The sequence below is a fragment of the Euphorbia lathyris genome, chromosome 2 (genome assembly GCF_963576675.1).
Source record: "Euphorbia lathyris chromosome 2, ddEupLath1.1, whole genome shotgun sequence".
Classification (NCBI taxonomy): domain Eukaryota; kingdom Viridiplantae; phylum Streptophyta; class Magnoliopsida; order Malpighiales; family Euphorbiaceae; genus Euphorbia; species Euphorbia lathyris.
In genome coordinates this window covers 98055138-98061769 of record NC_088911.1, presented here as the reverse complement: position 1 = coordinate 98061769, position 6632 = coordinate 98055138, and positions in this window count along the sequence as shown.

Genomic DNA, 6632 nt, shown 5'->3' with positions numbered 1-6632 from the left:
GAATTTAATGAAAAAAGAAAGTTTCTGTTGTGTCTAAGGATGCAGAAAAGGTGCCTATTAACACAGGACAAGTTGCTCCAGTTAAGGCCATGGCGCACAACGCCATGAATATGACCCAATAGAAACATGAGGAAGATGAGTTTAGAAGCAAGATATCAGATTGCATAAAACATTTGGATGATGTTGATGACATTAGCATATGCTTAAAACAATTCCAAATTGTTTTAGAAGAAAATGCACATCTGCTGGTGCTTAATCAACCTCAACAAAGGAAATGGGCTATTGAAATTCATACCAGTTCCTCATTGGAACGCTATCCCACTCCTTTGTCAAAGAAAGAGCTAGCCAATGCAAACACAAGCCGCGGAGCAGGCTTGCAATGTCGGTTCAAGTGCAAAAAAAGTGAACAAACATTTCCAACAAAAAATCTCCCAAGAAAAAAAAAGAAGGATCCCACTAAGAAGAAGTCTAAGTATTTAATTGACTCGGGGGGCATTTTTAAAAGTGAGGTACCATTTGACCAGAGGTGCATTTCTTTGGTTCTAAGGTATTGCATTTATGTTTTTTCTTATGATTCTGTATCCGTTTGGACTAGGCAAAGATCAATGGATATTTTATTGTTTGAGGAGATTACTTAGAAGCATGTTGGGGAAGAGAAAAATAAAGGGCTAATAGTAGCCCGCTGTTAGTTCTATATTTTTATTTCTACGTTTTTATTTCCCTAAACTTAAAAAAAGAAAATATAGAAAAAGAGAGGGAGAAATTAGAATGAACTTGCTAGAAATATAAACGAAGATGAAGATGAGGATTAATGAGATTTAATGGAGATTGCTTTGAGTGGAATAGAAGCAGAAGGTAAGAAAGAGAGAAGAGTGGCGTATGATTTTTTTGTGTGTTGAGACATTTATAAAAAATGCTAATCGGTCCCTTGAGTTTTTGATTTTTTAATTGATCATCATGTGTTTATTTATTTCATAAACTAAACATATAGGGGGCAATTGTTTCACCCATATTTTAATTTGGGCCAATTTCATAATTAATTTCTTAATTTGGCCCAAATTATGTAAGTTGATGAGATTCGGGCCGATTGAGTGATTTTACTAATTATTCTGGATTGTAATTATTGTACTAATTACTCTTTTCATCAAAATTTGTGTAACCTTTGAAGTTTTGGACCGATTTGATAATTTACCAAAACTTCTGTCTAAAATATATAATTGTCCAATTAAATCAAAGATGGAACTGCAGCAAATTCGTGGAAGTTGGCATAAGGGATAATGGGGGAGATAGTGGAGCTGAAACATGGGTTAGTGAGGGAGAGCAGTTAGGAGCAACATTGCTTTTACAGTTACAGAACTTCCTTGGTGAAACGTGGATCTTCCTTGCTGAAACGTGGAACTTTCTTACTGGGCAGTTTCCAACATATTTTTTCCAGCAGAAAAACACAATTCAGCAATAAAAATAGTTAGTGGAAGAGGGTAGTTACAGAACTTATTGGAACTTCCTTGCTGAAACGTGAAACTTTCTTGCTGGGTAGGTACCTACTTATTTTTTACAGCATAAATACAGATTTTGGCAGTAGAAAAAATCCCCCAACAATCTTTAACAAATCTGAATAATCGCAGAAAAAATCTCTACAACAATTATACTCAATTTTGTCAATTTGTTTCAATTTTCAATTCTTAGTTCTACACTTTCTTTCAATTTTCAATTCCAAGTGCTTTCAATTCAATTCCTATATCTGTAATCCTTTCGAATTCAGAATCTCAATTTCGATTATTCAAACATTTTTATTCTCAATTTCAGCATCTTTTCCTTCAATTAATCTCAATCCCGTAGATTTAGTTGTGAATCTTAAGTTTTTTAGTCCTTTAAGCTTTTATACAATCTTTTGATTTAGAAGTCAGATTTTTTTTTGTAAGTTTTCTACAAACTTTCTGACATGCTCACACAATTCCAAAAAAGGCGAAACAAAAATAAAGTTCCATTTATGGACTAAAATGACAGAAGGTTAATAAATTAGAGATTAAAATAGATAAAATAGAAAATTCTTAAATTGGAGATTAAAATAAATAAAATAGAAAGTTAATAAAAAGGATCAAAATGAATGAAAATAAAGTTATTAAATTAGGGACTAAAATGAATAAAATAGAAAGTAGTTAATTAGGGATTAAAATAAAAAAAAGAAGCTCTTAAATTAAGGATTAAAATGAATAATTTTTTTTTTATTAAATTAGAGATTAAAATGAATGAAAAAAAGTTATTAAAAAAAGTATAAATAAATACAAATAAAAAGAAAACTTATTGATATATGGAATACAAATAAAAATAAGAATAAAATCGAGACTCAATCGAATATCATCGTGTCAATTGTTGAGTAAAAATACATGATGGGTTCATACATGACCCTAATAAATATACCGTGTTTCATTAAAAAGGGGTTAATTTGGCTAATTAAATATATAAAATGAGGATTAAAAGGCTTTTTGTGCAGATCTTTAAATGACAAGACGAAACAGCTGTCATGCAGCCTGTTTTACAAGAGAAAAGTAGAAAAAGACCCGTCGGACTGATGGGTAAAGGCGAGAAGTGCCGAGGACGGCAGAACAGGGAGGCGGTAGCAGGGATGGACTAAGTAACATGATGAAAATTTCAGGATCTTGAGTGTTCAAGTGTCCAAAGTCAACACCAATTTATGAAGAACAATTTCACTTTTTCTGAACAATCTATTTTTGTAATAATCTTTTTCTATTTTGTGCCTTTCCTCCTTATTAATAGCGGACAAGTAGGAGGAGGAAGGGAGAGTACCTTTTTGGATAATTTTGGAGAGCCAAAGCTTCGTCTCTCGAAGGAGAACTCTCTGATATTTTAACCTAACTCCATTGATGAGGAGTTATTGCATATTTAGTGGCTGTTCACTCTGTACTATGAGTGAGTAGTCGATTGAATGAGCTAAGCCAGCCAAGGGCTGGAGCTGTAAGTTTTCTTAGCTTATTTATGAATGAATGTGGTTTATACCTTGGGTGTTTAATGATGCTTTTCATGTATGTTTCATTAACTGCTATCTAAGTGTTTATGAATGATGAGAGACTGCTTTCATACTCACGTATCTATCATTGGACATGTAAAATCAGAAATAGAAATATAATGGTTTTATATCAAGGGTCTTCTGAAAATGAAATGCTACTTATTGTTTAATGCAAGAAAGAACCACTTTTGGGGACGCTTGAATGTGTAGTAAATCTTAGAATCTCAAGAACACACGAAAGTTGACTTGAGTGAACCTAAAGCAGAGACATCGACCACATCATATTACATTCATGAATAAATAGGCAAAAGTTATACTGCAAGCTCCCTATTCATGCTAGGCTTAGCTTGTTCCACCTTTTCATTGTGATAAATCATTGTTTTCTGAACGAACTTTCTAAAGATATGTTACTTTTAGGTTATTCTAATCAAATCATATGAAACTCATTTCCGACTAAAAGAAATAAGTTACTGTTACTTCGAACACCCTGTTCTATAAGGTTTTTCTGTTAAAATTATTCATCAATCCCTGAGGAGAACGATACTCTACTTATCGAGATATTACTTGTACCTAGTGCACTTGTTAGAGTCTACTTTTAGGACAAACACTAATTAATTAAATTGAAAACAAATAAAAAGAGATTAAATGGAATGAAATTAAAGATTTCGATAACTATCGACACCCAAATGATTGTGAAATGAATTTTATCCCAAATTGGTTCGTTTATTCCAAATTGTTGTAATGAATTAACTAAATCGATTAAGTTAATAATATTAATTTGTAACCAAAAAATGGGTTAATTAATATAAATTAAAATAAACTAAAAAAATGATTTATCTAGTATATCATTGCTTTTAGGTTAATTTAAATCAATTTAGAGGAATTAAATATATTTGACAACATCTCTGATCAAAATTAAAAATAAAATAGGAGAAAAGATGAACTATATATATATATTATACGGTACAAACAATTAAATAGAAAAATGGATTATAGACATGATATGTTCTCTCAGAAATCATTACCTAGGCTATAGGATTCTTGGAAAATCATGAATAATTGATCGCATAATTTAGTTTTAGAAATTTGGATTTTACTCGGACCGTTTAGACAGAGTTTTGACAGTATTCAGTGTAATTTTCTTCCTCCCTCTAAGATGATAAAAGCTGATATTTATTGGCGAAATTAGGGTTTCAAGGTTAGATTTGAAAAAAGAAAGAAAAAAGTCAGGAACAAAAGAGATATTTTTACCTTTTTAATTCAAAGAGGTACCGTGAAAAGAGAGGAGATATAACTGCTGACACGCCTTCTATGTGTCAGGCGCATGGCCAACATGAACCATTCATGCGCAGACATGTATCCCCCCTCTTCAATTCACTCAGGTACATTTTAGCCCTCAAAAAAAGAAAGAGAGCTTTAAGGAAGGAGAGGTGGAGAAAGAACAAGTCAATTAATGCCTATTTTTCGGCATCATGTTCTTCTTAGAGGTCTGGGTTTTTACAGAGAACATTGAAAGACTCTGATTAGCTAAGTTTTAATCCTGATTCCATGGTTCATTACGAGTTCATGGACTATTCATGGAGCCAAACAGAACAGTATTGAGGGAGATATGAACATTTTTTTAGTAACTGTGCATAAAGTTGCAAAAAAAAGTGTCTGATTGAAAAATAAATTTTTAACAATCCAAATCGATTCCAATCCACGTTATATGGTGGAATCTCGCTCCCCAAGGGAAGGACATTCCATAGAAATTTCAGTTCTGAAGTAGTGGAAGACCAAGATTCCAACATATTTGTATCAACAGTAACTATAAAAAGCTTGAGTTTTCACAACACATTAACTTAAAATAAAAAAACCCATTTCAAGCCTTTCTCTTATTCCTCTACTATGTTCCTAGGTATGTAAACAGAAGGTTGGGGTGGGGAAGTCCCCGTCATCGTTAGGATCATGAAATCCTCGATTAGCATCCTAGAGGGCAGAGATGTGGAATGTTTTATCCCCCAGAAGGGGAGACGGAGCGAGACGAGAATAAGTACCCCCACCCCATGGGGATCCTGTACCCATCCCCGATATTGCCCCTACGAGGACCTCCACAGATTCCCCGATTAATTCCTGGTATATCATTTGTTTTTTTTTATTTTTGATTCTTTTTAGAGTTATTAGGTTGGATCAATTTTATTATTTCTTTTCAGCACTCAACTCAAATTTAATCTTATTATTCGTCATTATGCTATGCCAAATGTCAAGAATATGGAGAAAAAATAGAATAAAAGTTATATATATATATATATATTAAAAAAATAGAATGAAACAGTGATTATAGATTCTCGTTGGAATATGGATAAAATTATCCCCGTTTAGGTTTCGGGGACGAGGATTGAGAGCATGGGTGGATAATGTAATCCTCGCCGTATCTGCATCTCTATGTGTTCCATCATCTCGAATCCTCTTTTTTAGGGTCGTCTTAAACTTTTTTGGGGCCTGTGCTAGATGAAAAAATTGGACCATATTCATTAAAAAAAATTAATGCTTTTATATAATAATAATAATAAATATTTCTATAAAATAAAACACCAAAATACTTTAACTTGACTTTTAATATAATAAAAATAATTTAATTAGATATAGTATAATAATAATAAAATTTTGGTCCCTTAAGAATATTAGACCATTACACTTTAGATATTAACTCTAACATTCACTTAATTTTTAATTTTTGACATAATAAATAAAAAAAATTTAGTTAGATATCATATAATAAAAAAAAATTTGACCCCTTAAATTTAGAGACAAGGTGCGGGAGAGTTTTTTTTGTACTTCCTCCTTTTACACCTCTACTCTCTTTTTGCCTGTTTCTCAAGCTTTCTCACATTCCTGGCCAAAATTTCAGGTTTCTACTTAAATTTCAATCCAAGATTCCAAGAAATTTTATAAGAGTTTTTAAGTTTTTTTCATTGTTTCTTCAAGTTTTAAATTTGTTATTAATTCTCTATGAAATTGTTAATTTTTTTTTATAACTGTTAATTTTCTATTATTTTGATTATTGTAATCAAAACTTTTCAAAATAAAAAAAATAAAAAAAAAATTCAATTCCTTAATTGAATTCATCTTGTAGCTATGGTAAAACTAGTGAAACCTTATAAAATAAACTAAAAACCTTAAAATATTTATCAATCCTTGAACCTCTTTATAATCTGTTGGTTAGAAGTCAATAATTTATCTTAAAACCTGCTTCGCAAATCCATAAAAGCTAAAGTTAGTATTAACAGATATTTAAAAAAAAAAATTGTCACCAACAATAACAAAATTAAAATTAATATTTTAATTTACCTTGAGCTGGAGCTAGAATCTAAATATCGGGAACTAGACTGTGTAAAAAAAATTAAATACTATTTAAAGGATTAAATATGGGGTTTCCGACAGATCGAAGGGTCGGTCTACCCTCTCCATCCTCTCAGGCTCCGTCCTTGGCTTGTACTTTAGATGCTTTTTATAGGCAAGAAAAGTATCTTAAAGAAAAAAGACATTTCCTTTTCATTTTGAATTCATCTGTAAAATTTCATTAAAAAACACAAAAGTCTTACAAAAGAAAAGTTTCATACGT